The 16761-nt window shown below is 37.9% G+C and overlaps 1 pseudogene; it reads left to right on the top strand.

Annotated features, from left to right (window-relative positions):
• Positions 1-8195: 8195 nt before the first annotated feature.
• Positions 8196-8295, top strand: LOC122121701 (annotated as a pseudogene).
• Positions 8296-16761: the final 8466 nt, after the last annotated feature.

Genomic DNA, 16761 nt, shown 5'->3' with positions numbered 1-16761 from the left:
GCATAGTTCAGTTTGCATCCAGCTAGGGTAGAGCAGACTTTGCAACAGTACCTATAATTGAGGAGCCAAAAGCTGGATTGGAAGAATGGCTCAGGTGATGGAATACCAGTCATGAGCAAGATTGATGAATAAGAGATTGAGGCTTTTGCATACATACATACAAACATACACATACACACTGAGGCACTTATATGTGCACACACAAAACACAAATGAAATGACTCTCATAATATGTAGAAAAGTTAGAAAACAATAGAAAATATGTCCTGAGTAAGACTAAAATCATGTGATAATTTTTAATATTAGAAAGTCCTCATGTTACTTTTTTCAAAAAGTTTGAGAATATTACATAGGTAGGGACCAGAGATAGTAAGGGAGTCAAGTAATCATTATTAAAGGTATCGGACACATTGAGGAATGAATCAGAGACCCCGCAGGTGCATCTGAAAATGTTCATATCCTGTGTCAAATGTTAGAAAATGTTTGAAAATAGTACAGGAATAGTCTGAGCAGTGTAGTGGGTAATATCACTAGAGAAATTCAGAATTTCTAATCTGTATCTAGATTAAATAAAACAAGAAACTATGGCAGGGCAATGTAATATAAGCCTAGAATTCTAGCACTCAGACTAAAACGGAAGATTAGAGAGTGGAATTACATAGTGATACCTTCCCCAGACTAGTTAGTATAATTTTGTCTAAATAAAATAAACCAAACAAGAAAGGAATACACTGTTGGAAGGTTGGGATAATTTTGTCATTTTTTGAGAAGTCAAGTTACCTATTGAAATGCAACTCATATATAATCCTCACTTGTGTTTTAAATTCTCTCTCCATTACAGAATACTCTTAGATGCAAAATGACTCATGAATACCTTCCAAAATTTGACAAAGTAAGTAATCATCATTCTGTTGGATTCCAAAGAAATTATAAAGGATTACAAAAGCTTAAGCCGGAGAAATAGCAAAGTTTGTCTAATGTAGGACTTTGTAAATGTTGCTAAATTAGAATTGAGATTTAAAATAAATATTTTGGTTTTGTTTGTAATTTCATATTCTATTGGATACTACAAAATTCTTTTCTTTTTTTGTCATTCGTGTGGCCTGAACTCTGGGCCTGCACACTGTCCCTCAGCTATTCAGCTCAAGGCTAGTGCTCTACCACTTGAGCCACAGCACCACTTGTGGGTTTTTTTCTTATGTGGTGCCGAGGAATCGAACCCAGGGCCTCATGCATGTAAGGCAAGCAGTCTACCACTGAGCCACCTTCCCAGCGCCAAAATTATTTTTAAGTAGAGGGTTTAATTGACAAATTCACAAATGATTCTTGCAGTCTACTTGCCTAGAATATTCTTTCGAGAGAGATATAATTAGAAATTAGTTAATAGATAATTCCAACAATTCATGTATAAAATGATAATGTGAATAATGTAGACAGAGTTGCCAAGAAATGGATGATATTAATTTATAAATTTAGAAAAAACAATTTTTGAGGCTTTGGTATAACATAGTATGAGGAGAATAATTGTGTGACATCTTCTTTCTTCCACCTATGTAACACAGGAAGCAATTTCCTTAATTATGTGCCTCTGTATACAATGAGAAAAAAGCTAGGTTTGGGGTTTGTTTTCATTTTTGTTTTTGTTTTATTGGTTTGTCCTAGTGCTTGAACTCTGGGCCTGAACACTGTCTCTGAGCCTGTTTATGCTCAAGGCTTGTGCCCTACCACTTCAATCTCAGTGCCACTTCTGTCTGGCTTTTGCTGAGAAGTTTATTGGAGATAAACATCTAAGGAACCTTCCTGCCTGGGTGGGCTTTGAACTGTAACATTGCGCTTTTAGCATCCTGAATATCTATGATAGTTAAAAAAGTATAAATATGAATAATATTTGCAAATATTCTCATCTCAAGAATACCAGTGGGGGAAAATGATGCAACCCAGTTTATTGTGGTATTCTTTCAAGAACATGGAAGGCATCACATTAGCAGAAGTGTAGTATTTTTTCACAATAGAGATAAGCTATTCGTGATGTAAGTTAAGGGAAATTTGAGGTGCACTCTACACCTTGGAAACTGTTGGGCTAGGATGACTTTATGGCATGAATCTTCGGATTAATGGTCATAGAAATAATAGCTTACTCTGATAAACAATTGTTTACTCTTGAAGAATGAATTATTACAGATGCTTCATAGTTTTATCCTTTACCAGAATGTGGCTATTTTTCTGTTTACTTCTCAATCTGTAGCAACCCATTGGAATATGAATCTATTGCAGAATTACATAACATGCGAACAGGTACTGTTTTGAAGCTCTCAGGTAGGAATGCTCAGAATTTGAAAATGAGTAGTTATTAGTCATAGGAATTTTGAAGAACACATATATTCTGTCCTCTTAACAACTTATTTACTTTTAAAAGTTATGGGTTTCCATAGAATGAAACTGTTTTCTGTTTTAGTATGAGAAAGTTTAAATTTATTCTTTTTTCAAAATATTGGCAAGTATATTGTGAAAATATTGTCTAGTTAGATAACATTCAAGTTGATGGCCCTCTGATTAAAAAAGGGTAATTAATTCATATTTAATGCCAAATAGTATTGATTTTTAAAAGTTACTAAAATAGTAATATCTACTATACCAATACAGTGAAATTTTATTTCAAGTAGCTTATTTATTTAATTTAATTTTCTTGTCAAAGTCATGTACAGTGGAGTTACAAAAATTGTAAGGTAGTGAATACATAATGTTTCAAACTTGTTATCCCCTTTCTCATTTTTCTCACAGTTTTCCTTCACCACAATACCCCTTACAACTTGTAATGTACATTTCCATCATATTGTCTTGTGAGCATTTCTATTGCATTGGTTTGCCCTTTGTCCTGTTTCTCGCCATTTTGTTGTTCCTATTCCCTTCCCTAATTAAGGTAAATGTATACCAATACACAGGGTATCAAAATCAAATACAGCAGGGAATAAACCATAGGAGAAAATGCCAAAAGAAAATAGAAATCACATAGTACATTAAAAACAACAACCACAAATAAAAATCTCTGTTTCCATATCTTGGATTTCATTTTGCTTAGCATCAGCATATATGCTCATATATATAGCATAACAAAGACCCTGGAAAATAATAGTTGCATGGACACGATATCATGAAAACAACATGTTAACTGTTTTTGATGGTAAAGGTGGAATTAGGATTCTGTTAAAGGAATTTCAAAAGAGTTTTAAAATTATGACAGGTAAATTTTAATTGTTCAAAATTTTTAACAAGTTAGCCTATTAAAATTTTTTTTAAATTGCCTGGGAGAATAGGCTTTCATGCAAAGAAATCCATGGAGACTTAGCTCAGAGGGAGCAATGTGGGTGAAGATGGCTCTTTTTCACACTAAACAAACAAACCTCACAAACCTTGCTGTAAATCCTGTAGGTAACCTTGAGAATTGTCCTTACCCAAGAAATATACTCTTACTGTGTGAAACAAGGTTGTAGTGGAATTTAAATTCAAAGTTCTTTAAAAAAAGACATCAAAATTGTGATTTGACCTTTACTTACCAAACAGTAATTCTCTGAAAAAGATAATTGGGGTCAAACTATTTAGGGAGAAAGTGCCCTCCACAATGAAAGAAGGTATTGGGTTTACACATTTCTGTTTATAATACTTTCTACAATGTCTTTGCACATAAAACACTGAAACAGAAAAAAATCTGGATACTTCAAACCAATGATTTCACATTTCTAAGTGGCTCAAAAATATAATATCATTATTAACATGAGACAGTGAAGACTTCTCTTATTACATAAGCCAAAAAGTTTTGGGATCAGAAAAGAAGAGCAAATGGAAAAAGTAAGAAAACAGTGTTCTTAGAAGCCCTAGCTAAGCGTATTGGCTTCAGCAGTGGAGGGAGGCCAAAACTTTTTTAAATAGATTGTCTTAATATTTTTGCTACCTAAAGTGGTTTTACAGAGCCTATTTGGCTCACTTCAATGCACACTAGATCGAATGAAGACATAAAAATAAATTCCACATCCAAATAAAACAGTTTTAAAAGAGAAACCATGAAGACGTAGCAGTGGGGGAGGCCTTATAATCCTTCCACTTCACTAGACTTTAAGCCAAGAAGCTGTGATTAATTGGAAATCAGGTAAGAGCTAAGAGGAGGACATAGAAATAGGACATAGAAGTATTGTCCTTTGTAACAGACACTGTCATCCATGGTATGGGTGATTTAACTCTATTCTTCTCCATACACCTTGTTTTGTTGTTTTTTGTTTTTTTGGGGGGTCTGGTCGTGGGCCTGAACTCTGGGCCTGGGCGCTGCCCCTCAGCTCTTCAGCTCAAGGCTAGCACTCTACCACTTGAGACACAGCGCCACTTCCGGCTTTTTTTCTTATGTGGTGCTGAGGAATAGAACCCAGGGCCTAGAGCATGCAAGGCAAGTACTCTACCACTGAGCTAACTTCCCAGCCCCTCCATACATCTTGATAAGCAAATGCAAGACCAAGAGAAAAATAATCTATTGAAGTAATTTTGCAAAGAATAACTTCACTGTTCCTGATATGGTATCTAAGAGAGTCTTAAGTGAGAATATAAAAGTGGAGTATTCTTCGGTTTCCTCTAAACATCTTGTTAGCAAACTATCTTTAAGGTTAGAAGTAATTGAACCAAAAAGTGGTGGAGTACTTATTTTTGTGGGCACTTTAGACACAAGAAGACTTTCAAGGTAAAAGAACAAAAAAGTATAGCTAAATATTTGTGATCACAGCTTCTTGGATTGGTTTTTTGGAGACAATGTTTTACATGAGAGTTGTTCTCATTATCATAGATGTTGGGTTTTCGTGGCAACCAAATGCAAGAGGGAAGTTTAATGGACTCGCTTGGACAAGTAAACAGCATAATAGAAAAAATGGCAAATAATCTTTAGTGAATTACATTAACCAATTACTTTGCCAGAACAAAGAAGGAAAGACATAATTCAAAATCACTTGACTGAAAAGTACGAAAAAGAGTAGTAAAGAGAGATGAGAGAAAACATAGAGGACTGTTTTCTCTCCAATGGAGTAATGGGTTTTGATCTTGTTTCTTCCATTCTATATTCACCAGCTATCAAGTGTATCTCAGGACTGGAATATCCAGTTCAGACAAAGAGATCTCCCATTAGAAAATATTTGCTGCAGATGTAGGTGATTTATAACCTTAGACAATCTATTTAAATCTGTTCAAAATTCTCCCCTACCCCAAACTGCCCTCTTTGAACAGTTGGTTTGCTTTTCCCATACTGCCTTTGATTAAATATTTAAAATTTTGAGAGGTCATATTCATACTCTCTAGAGATTGCTGTTTGGTTGTGACATTTGTGTGTTTGGTTTTTGTTGTGTTTTTAACTGAATTTCAAAAGGTTGTGGTAGTGTGTTACAATTAAATATGTCCATGTAATTGTCCAGTGCTCCTGGATCAGAGTCACTCCTATCATTCTCAACCAACCCCTTCTCCAAGATTTATTTCAGATTTACCACTTCCTTTATCACATGTGTACATTGAGTATTCTAGTTGTACTTGCCACTTTTTAATTTTTCATTCATTCTATGTTTTTACTAATACTCTTCTCTGGTTTCAACTTCTTGATAGTCATTCTGTTAAACTGTCTGTTCATACTTTGACAGGTTTATATACATTCCATGGCATTCAAACCTGCATATACTTGAACTGATATCAGCTTATATTTCCATAATTAATTTATCTGAATTAACAATTTGAAAGACTGGAGACATGAAGCACCTAGACATGATTTTATTCTTATTCATTTGGAAGATTAATCTTTAGTCAACAAGAAAGTTTAAAAATGGCTTAGAATGTTTTGCTAACTAGCAGTTTTTATAAATGGCTTTGTACAAAGGTTTGTGATTATTTTATTTTACATGGGATAATATTTTCTACTACCTATAACTTTTGGGAAAAGAAGAAAACTAAAATTTATTACTGTGGAGGAATATGATAGAAATAGAAGACAGATTTTGTTTGTCACATCTCTGATGAGTACCCATATTCAAGACTTGAAGTCATATTTCTTAAGGAAAACATCAAACAACATGATAAGGCAAATATTCTTGATCTTTTAAAATCAAAAAGAAAAAAACAAAAAGAAAAAAACCAAAAAGAAAAAAAATCTGGAAGTTGTGCTGTGGCTCAAGTGGTAGAGTGCTAGCCTTAAGCTGAAGAGCTGAGGGACAGCGCCTAGGCCAAGAGATCAGGCCCCACGCCCGGATGCCCTAAAAACATTATTTTAAAAGGAATATATTTTCAGAAGATTAAATATAGGTTACCATTGATTTGAGAATGACAACCTTTTTATACTACATAACCAAGTTTTACTGAAGTACCAGTGTTTTGAAGCACTAAGGATCTTCTCAATTAATGTTTTTCTGAATTCTATTTGACTTCTAATTCAAGTTTTCCGAGCCTTGGTAGACAAATTATGGATCTTATCCTTCCAGGAACTATTTTTTGGCCTACTTATACTGGACTGAAATCTTTCATTAATCATTAGGAGAGGGGTATTAAAGATACTCTTGTGACATTTGTGATCTTGTTCACTCGTATGGGCTGGTCATCTGTAAATTGAAAGTGTGAATTACAGTAGTTTCTCTCAGATTTTGTGATCTCATCTTTCATTTTAAGTTGCCTTGCATTTCACAATTGCTTACTGCTAAACCCTGTGTAATTGGGGCCCTAAATTATTATAAGAAATGAGAAGTTAAGATGAGTCTTCAATTACTTTCTGTTGGCATGTTGCATGGGCCTAGGTGAGAAGACTTGCCCTTGTTATCTGATGATGCAGATAACTGGGACCTGGGATCCTAGGACGCGTGGGTCCTGTAGAATAATAATACCTTTTGGATATCATAACAGCAAAATTTGGGTATGATCAGAAATATGGAGAAATCCATTCTGGGTCCAGGGAGTTAAAACAATATACAGAGCAGCAGAGTAAAATTCCTTGCAGATTAGAGGAAAACAACATTTTTTTTACCATGTGAATTCAGTAGACTAAGAACACTTAGAAGGTATCACAAGTTTATACCGAAGACATTGCATTGATACTTCTTATATTCTAATATATATGCTAAACCTAATTATTTATATTCCAATCTATTTATTGCAATAAATATCAATTTATTTGTCAAATTATCGATTAATTCTAGTATGTTTCATTGTGTGAAACATAAAATTAGCACATATAAATACAAAATATATAACTATATGTAATATAAGGAAATGTTTTTCATTGTTCTGTTGTGGTTAGGGTATCAAAGGCAACTCTGTTTTACAGTATTATTCCATTATCTCTACCTCAGAGTTTGGTAGAGTTAGACCTAAAGCTTTACCATTTGTAGATTTACAGCCTAGAGGCAAGAGGAAACACTGTGATTAAAACATTACCAATTTAAGGCCTAATATCAAGGAGAAAAATATGGACTTCTTCTGGATCTATGGAAATATTTGGTGATAGAAATTCAGTAGTTTATGTTCCTGCCTGGTTGGATGGTAGACAGGTCAGGACATTAGGTAATCATGCATAAGAACAAATTTTTTCACCTTCTTGGTTTTAGCTATTTTTGAAATGGTAGGTATAATAAACAATTACATTTTGATAAAATACTTTCTAGTCAGAACTGTTTATTTCTCTATGATCCCTTGTAACTAAGATAGTTTTGTTCCAGTAAGATAATCTTTGCTGTCAGGGTAAGATATTCTGTTTGGTCTGTTACTACATGGAAGAAGGGTAAAGGGTTATTAGACATTTGTGCCAGTAAGACCTCATTTGGGAAATTTAAAGCTGCAAAAGTTTAGAAGTAGCTCTTCAGCAAGGCTTACTTTGAATCCATTAGCTCCACAAAGCTAACTCAGTTGATAAATAAGTACTTGAAAAGCCATCTCTTTGAGCCTAGCTATAAAGGCTTCAAAGTATGATCAAATTTAAAATGAAAAAGACTTAAAATAGTCATTGGCAAAAAAATGCAAGTGTGAGCAATCTACCGAACAATATGTTTTTTCCACTATACACAGAACTTCAGAGAAATAAGATCAATAGCATTGTTAGTAACAATAAGGTTTCCTTGTTACAAATAGACAACCAAGGATATATGCCTGTATAGAGATTGCATCATTAACTACTTAAATATACAGGATACTACATGCTTCGGCAGCATGTATACATAAATTACAACAATATGGAGATTAGCATGCCACTTGGACAAGGATGATATGAAAATATGCGAATTATTCCATATTTTTCATTCTTCAGTTGCTAGAAATTACAAACAGTTATTAAAAAGTTGATTGCAAAAATACAAGTGTAACAACATATGTGATTCATATAATTAAAAGTTAGTTTGATATCAGTGTATTAAATCTTCACCTTAGAAAGGTCTTTACATAGCATAACCTTTACAAAACTTTTACATTAGATAACATTTTAATTTTATCCCAAAGAAATAAAATACTATAAGGACCTTGGAGAAAAAAGAATCTTAAACTGTTTTTATATGGAATGCAATCTGTAAGGACACATTTATTAATGAATTTATATAATATATAACAATGTAGTATTCAAAGTATTATATCTAGGAGAGAATGAAATAGATTATGGACATTTTACAAACAGAATACAGAATATGTTAAAATATACTTTCTTCAGAAAAGCACTGGAAATATATTCAGGTTCTGTACTACTCATTTCAACAGATATGGTAAAATTATTTCTGATTTAAAAAATCACAAGCTCTACAGAAATCATTATAGATGTATACAAACAACTCTTGAACATATTTTGACATCAAAGTCAGGCAATTCATTTGGAAGAATACCATGGAATCCATGAATTTTTAAAGTAAGATATTGCTGTTGCTTTGTATTGTGAAAATATTTTGTACAGAGACAAAGGATGGACTCGCATTTTTGAAATTTAAGTAAATTAACCAAATCATTAAGACATAGGAGAACAATTTGTACAGCCTTTCACAACTTCAAAGAGGTAGTCATACATAGTTATCTTTTGGCAGTATCAAATGCAGTTTCTTCCAAGTTGTTCTTCAGACCTGGTTTAAAATAATGGTTCAAAAGAAGGAGATCAAACATATCTTTGCTGTTTCTATTCCCAGCAGCAAGATGCAAGGAGGTCAAGAGGCCTTTCGTTTAGACATTGGTATCTGCATCATGATGAAGTAAGAAAGAAGCCACACTGGTATTATTCCACGTATAAGCACTGTGCAGGTGTATCCAGCCATTCACAGTTATTGCATGAATATCTGCCTCGAGCCACCAACTCATGGACAATGTCTCAGTGTCAACTGTAGGTTTCTTGATGAAGAGCGGTATACTCATCGTCATCCCTAGTATTCACACGAGTGGCCTTTTTGGAAAGTTTTTGCCACACTGTAGAAAGCCGATTAATTTCAGCAGGCCAAAGAAGAAATTTGCTTGGATCCTTCTCCATTTTTTTCTTACAAATGATACCATTCCTCACTTTTTCATCTTCTTCCTTGTCTTCATCAGAATTGCCTAACCAGAGACTTTGAGTACCAGTCGGAATGAGGTTTCCATGTATTTCCCCAGTAGTTGACGTTGGTTTAATAATTAAACTTCAGTAGAGAAGCAAAAAGTTTAAAAACTGTTACAAAGTAAAGTAATTAATCAGAATATGTTACTATTCATAATAATCATAAGCTGAATTTATAGTGATAGTCAAATATGTAAGAAATGAGACAATTTGCCATACATTTGCACTTAATAAGTGAGAAAGAATTTTCTAGGTCTTTTAAAATATATCTTAAGTTTAATAAAGAACCTATTCTGTGACATCATATGATAATCAGATAAAGCTGATATTAGAGCAAAGAACAGATTCTACTAAGTTTTTGTATGTTAATGTATATACTTATTTTGGTTGTGGGAAACTGTGGGGATTTCGACTTGAGTTATTGCTCTTGCTAGGCAGGCGTCATATCCGTGGTTAATTTTAGGATAGGGGTTCCCTTTCCACAAGAACATGCACCTGATCTGTCATTTTAGCCTTCCTATCATCAATGGCATCAGAGTTGCAGACCAACTTGTCTAGCTTCCTACCTTGGCTGGCCTGGATTCCGCAGTCCTTCCAATCTTAGCCTGTAGATAGTGCAGTGTGGTAGAAATGATCCAATGCACCCAGCTATAGATTGAGAAGGAGGTCCACTAAACTTTCGGTCTGGTTCTATTCTTAAGCCTCCTCAGTAGTTACGAGTAGAGGTGGGAGCCCCTGGTGCCAAGTAGTAAGAGTATTTTTTAAAGTAACTAGACATATATATGACTTGTGATTACCTCAGGAAAAAAATTCAAAAAATAATTTTTAAATATTCACATTATAAATATTTTAAAAACAAAATATATGTGTCTGAATAATTTACATGTGTAAAAATCATGCAAAATTATATTAACTAGTCCTACAACTCTGAAAAAAGAATTGCCCTAAAGAAACAGAAGAAAATATTTAAGTTCAAAATTTTAAATTTAGAAAATTAAATGAAGTGTACTCTAGATGACTTAAGTAACTGTAAACCCTCTGCATATAAATTTTCTTATAAAAATGCATGAACAAAGAAAGCAAAAGTACCCATTGATCAATAGCAACAGCAAAAGCATCAGTAGTTCTTTTTTTGAGCATACAAAAAAAATTGATGGAAGAGATAACAATGTTCCTTCCATAAGAAATGTACTTATTTATGTAACTGTAACCCCTCTGTACATTACCTTTACAATAAATTAAATTGAAATTAAAAATAAACCAAACAAGGGATCTTCAATCATATTATGACAAATTTCTAATCAGACACTAGATTAAATATTAGACAGCAAGGGCAACACATTTAAGGTGTTAAAAGGACATATCTAATACCAACCTTTCTAACAAATATATATACTTCCCCCAAATGTGAGAGATGAGCTAAGTACCTAACGATGGCTCAGGCATATAACGTTAACTACTCAGGAAGGTCAATTGTGAGGATTGTGGCTCAAAGACAGCCTGGGCCTTGTCCCCTCAGAAGCAGATTGTAGGAGAGCTGTCCTTGAGAAGGACAGAGGTCTTCTTGCCATGTCATTGCTGGAACAAATATAGGATAAGGTGGCCATCAAGCATGGAGGCTATTGGCCAGTGTCTCCACAGAAGCAATTTATGAGATTCAGGAGTCCTCTACAAGATCAGAGGACTTTGACCACTGTCCTAGTAGTTTCAGGAATGGCATAACAATGACCAGAGCAACCTCAAGCCCACATGGAGTCCTTAGCAACAGTCTTTGAAGCTTATGGGCTAGAGTATCAATGCTGGCAAGCTATTATTGGTCCACTTTTTCTCTGACTTCACTGGCCCAGACTCTGATTGGTCCATTTCTTCTATGATGTCACTATGATGGGCTGTGATAGCTCCGTTTTGAGAGGTCATGCAGTCTATATAGGAAGCCACTGTGCTCCAACCTATGTCAGTTAACACCTCTAGGAACTCTTGTTTGCTGACACGCTGGACTGACTCAAAGCAAAATTCATGATTTTTCTGATTTTTGGGGGGGGGTATGAGTTGTCGTTGGGTTTTGGTATTTCTTTTTATTTTTTCTGTGTTTCCATTATTTTATTTAGTTAATTTTAGGTAGACTTGCTACCTGCCATCATAGCAGAAGGATGGAAAAATACAAAGAATCATCCTCCATATCCTTGAATGAAGAGATCATCAATCAATACCAGATGAAAAAGCTCATTGACCATGGTACCAATGGACAAGTGAAGCTGGCTATCCACACCTCACCCACATGGAAGTGGCAGTTAAAATACTCCTGAAGGGATGAAAGGATAAGGTTTGAGGCAGTGACCACTTGTTGCTTGTTTCTGTCTAGCAAAGAAACACGTGGTGGTAATCCAAACACCTGGTGGATTGTGTGCCTTTATAAGACCTGCAAATCCTTAGCTCAGGGCTCTCCTTCTAGGCTCCGCTGTACCGAAGTGTAGGAAGAGGCCCAAGCTGTAGCACGTTTAAATAAAACAACTGTAGAGTCTGACTTTCGGTGGTCTTTTTGCGGGGGGGGGGTTCCTGCAACCATGGCATAACATATTAGTAGAGGCTGGTCTGGGATACCCCCCAAAGACCCCGGAGACCTCAGACTCCAAAGGTAAAACAGCGCTGTCATTGTTCATTTGTATTGTCCTCTCGTTTGTCTGTTTCACTTTCATTTTCCCTTGTGAGGATGGCCCCTCCAATTTGTAAAGGATTGTCAAAGTGGACCCACTTGCACGACAACACTGGAGGAACTGGGAGACGTCCCATATCCTCTTGTGGGGAGGGGATAACCCTGCTGTGTGGAGCTGGGGTTCTTGGAACCCCACCATGTGGAGGGGGGGGTCCTTAGAACCCTGCCGTTTGGGGTGGGGGTACTTGGAATCCCGCTGTGTGGGGCAGGGGTCCTTGGAACCCTGCTGTGTGAGGCGGTGGGGGGGTCCTTGGAACCCCCCCCCGTGTGAATTGTGGGGCGAGGGTTGGTTTGGTATTGGGCTGGAACTAAGAGAGCCTTCTAACTGAGGCCCAACTCGCCCACTTCCTTCTGCTGTGTGGCATGGATATGGAAGCCACCATGACAGGAGTCAGTGGACCAATTTGGGAGATTTCCACTTTGTAAGCATTTTTTTTGTAACTGTCAGGCCTGCATGTGTTTTGTTTGTACTGTTTATTGTTTTTTGGACTGTATGACTGACAGGACTGTAAACCATGGGCAACACTCCATCTAGCCCCCTAGACTTACAAAAAGAAACTAAGAAAGAGGAAAAGAAAGTGTACCCCTGGTTTTTCAGGAGATAACTTGGAAGAAGAAATGTTTCCTCCCCCATACTCCCCTTCCCAGGTTCCTTTTGCAGAACCTGAGAATGATCAAGAGGAGGAGGGAGCTATAGAACACTTGGCACCTGCTCTTCAAGTTTCTGAGGGGCCAGTCACTCAACCCCGCAGTGGGATCAACCCCTCATCTAATGCAGCTGTTTTTATCCCTACGTGCCATAGGTACTGTGGATGTGGATGGTCAACAGCAACCCAATAGTGCCCATTTTCTACCAGTGCTCTATACAATTGGGGCATACAAAACGTCCCCTTTTCTGAGAAACCCCAGGATTTAATTCATTTGCTTGAAACTATTCTCTTTACTCATCAGCCCACTTGGGATGATTACAGTCAGCTTTTACAAGTTCTTTTTACCTCTGAAGAGAGAGACCATAACTGAGAGGCGGCCCATAAACATATCCGTGGCCCCACAGGAGTGCCCATCATGGACCCTGCCCTGATCGCTGCCTATTTTCCTGAGATCCAACCAACATGGGACTACAAGACAGTTGAAGGTAGGGAGCGTCTCCTCATGTACCGCCAGGCTTTGTTGGCAGGTCTCAAGGCGGCGGCTTGCCGACCTACTAATATGGCCAAGGTTTATGATGTAAGACAGGGAGTAAGTGAAAGTCCAGCAACATATCTTGAGCGGCTCTTGGAAGCTTTTAGTCAATATACTCCATATGATCTTGAGACCCAGAAGTCGACTCAGATGATTATGTTTGCCTATATAAATCAAGCTGCACCAGACATAAAGTTACAGGCTCTAGACAGCCTTGGTGAAAAGTCTATAATTAGGGATCTAGTAGCCACGGCAGGAAAGGTTTACAATAAGAGAGACAGAGGAGCAAAGACAGGAAATGAAGGAAAGAGAACGTAAAATGGAGCATGAAAAGAGAAACCAGACCAAGGAAAAGAGGCCAGATTTGTTGGACTCACCACTATCTCATGCTGAGCATACCTGGTTCACAGATGGCAGCAGTTTCATTCGAGATGGAAAAAGGTACACGGGCCCAGCAGTCACCATGGACATTGTGATAGTGTGGGTAGAAGCACTCCACCAGAGAACATCTGCACAAAGAGCAGAGCTAGTGGCACTAACAAAAGCCCTACATATGGGAAAAGGGAAGAGACTAAACATTTACATAGACAGTCGGTATGCTTTTGCCACCGTGCATGTCCATGGAGCCATTTACCAAGAGAGGGGGATGCTGACAGCTGAGGGAAAGACTATTAAAAACAAACAAGAAATTTTAAGCCTCATCCAGGCCTTATGGGAAACAGCAAATATTGCCATTATGCACTGCCCTGGCTATCAAAAGGGAACTGATTCAATAACCAAAGGAAATAACTTGGCTGACCAGTCAGCTAAGGAGGTGGCCCTCCAGCCCAGAGCATAAGTACTGACTCTAGTAGACCCAGGGCCACGAGCTTTGCCTCCTGAGCCTCAGTACTCCCAAGAAGTCTTGGAGTGGATAAAGAAAATTCCCAAGGCCTATAAACCCCCTGGCAGAGAAGGAAACAAAGACTAGTGGAAAACTGGTGAGGGAAAACTTACTTTGCCACAAAGATTGGGCAAGGGGATTCTTAAGAGAATCCATCGGGTCTCTCACATGGGAACCTGAAGAATGCAGGACTTGCTCTGACACTCAGAAGTAAAAATTAGGCAAGGGAATCAACTCTTGAGGACATTGTTAAAAATTGTAAAGCCTGTCAGCTCACCAATGCCCCCAAACAGCCGGTTACAAAAGGAGCTCAATTCTATGGAGATAGGCCAGGTGTGTATTGGGAAATAGACTTCACAGAAATTAAAACTGGAAAATTTGGATATAAAAATTTGCTAGTTTTTGTAGAAACCTTTTCAGTATGGGTTGAAGCCTACCCAACAAAGCATGAGACCACAAATGTCGTGGCTAAGAAGATCCTGGAAGAAATTCTACCCAGGTATGGCTTCCCATCCCCCAATGGGTCAGAAAATGGACCGGCCTTTGTCTCAAAAGTAAGTCAGCGAATAGCTCTGGCATTGGGGATGGATTGGAAATTGCACTGTGCTTATAGACCCCAGAGTTCAGGGCAGGTATGAATCAGAATCTATAAGAGACCTTAACTAAATTGGCCTTGGAGACTGGTGTAGACTGGGTATCGCTCCTTCCTTTTGCCTTGTTTAGAATAAGAAATTCACCCTATCGGCTTGTCCTTAAATGCTTGCTGATTTGGATGATACTGAATTTCTGTGTAAGCTTGACTATTTACAGCTGGTGCATAAGAGTATGTGGCTCCAACTTAGAGCATTATATGATTCTGCTTCTATTCCTATCCCACATTTGTTTAAACCAGGGGACTGGGTGTTTGTTCGAAGGCACAATTTGCGATCTCAGGAAACACGATTGAAGGGACCTTACATGGTGCTACTGGCTATACCCACTGCCCTTAAGGTGGACGGCATTGCTGCTTGGATCCACTGCTCCCATGCCAGACCAGCTAACCCCTTTGCCCTGGATGACCATCAGGAAACATGGGAAGTCTCCAAGCATCCTACCCAACCACTCCGCATACGCCTCAAGAAAAGATAAATGGACTGATTGTTATTGGTATACTCGTTCAAGATCAAGAGCTGTTGAAGTTTAGTTTTGGGCCAGAGCCACAAGATTGTGGCTCAGGACCATAAATCAAGTTTGGGGGTGGGGTGGGGAGGGGGGTTGAAAGGCTAAAGTTTGAGACAGTGACCACTTGTTGCTAGTTTCTGTCTAGCAAAGCAACACGTGGTGGTAATCCAAACACTTGGTTGATTGTGTGCCTTTATAAGACCTGCAAATCCTTAGCTCAGGGATCTCCTCCTAGGCTCCACTGTGTCAGAGTGTAGGATGAGGCCCAAGCTGCAGCCCGTTTATATAAAACAGCTGTAGAGTCTGAATCTCGGTGGTCTTCTTGGGGGGCGGGTGGGAGGTCCTGTAACCATGGCATTACAGCGAGAGTCCTCCAGTCATCAGTTAAAGAATGAAGTGGACATTTTTAAGAAGGTATGACACAAACACACCATCAGGTTGTACCAGGTGATGGAGAAGGAAGAGTATATGTATCTCATCAATGGAACTGGCCAGTAGGGGATACCTTCTGGGGTGGATCTCAAAATCCTGCCGCCTATAAGAGGATGAAACCAAGAGGCTCTTCACACAAATTGTAAGTGCTGTTCACTACCCACACCAGAACAGAATCACACACTGAGACCTTAATTCCGACAATAGCCTGTTGGATACCAAAGGCAATATCAAAGTCTGTGGTTTTATCTGAGCATCTGGTTCACCCTGGGGCAGTTGCTATCAAATGTATGTGCTGCTGTGCTATTCCACCCCCCTAAATTTTCCTGGAAGAAAGAAATGATGGCCGGGTGCCAGTCGCTCATTCCTGTGATCCTAGCTATTCAAGAGGCTGAGGTCTGAGGATCATGGTTCAAAGCCAGCCCAGAATGGCTCTATCCTCTGACCAGACTCATACTGATACCAAAGACTAATTTGAGGTGGAGATGGCAATGGATAGAGATGGCTAGCATATAGTTACAACTCTTCTCAGAATAAGCTGCTGAATGTGGGCCCAGGAACAGAGCAGTTCCAGACAAAGTGGAGGAGAACCCTAAGAGATATCAAAGATAACTTCACTTGAAAGCCAGAAGGCCCTGTTATTGAGATGGGAGAGATTTGTAGGTGGTGTACTAAAAAAAAGAGTTGTAAGTGGGATCCACGAATTGAGATCAAAACACTGTTTGCCTAGCAAAACCCTCAGTCCAGCCAAGAATACAAGTGCATCAACTGCCATAGATTTCCTCAGGAGGGATTCCAGCCACTGAGCACCTTGTACTGCAGTGTAAACTG

This window comes from Dipodomys spectabilis, unplaced genomic scaffold (genome assembly GCF_019054845.1).
Source record: "Dipodomys spectabilis isolate Male_0828 unplaced genomic scaffold, ASM1905484v1 ptg000193l, whole genome shotgun sequence".
NCBI lineage: Eukaryota > Metazoa > Chordata > Mammalia > Rodentia > Heteromyidae > Dipodomys > Dipodomys spectabilis.
Note: the sequence above shows the minus strand (reverse complement) of the source record. Positions and strands in the feature narration are given on the sequence as shown.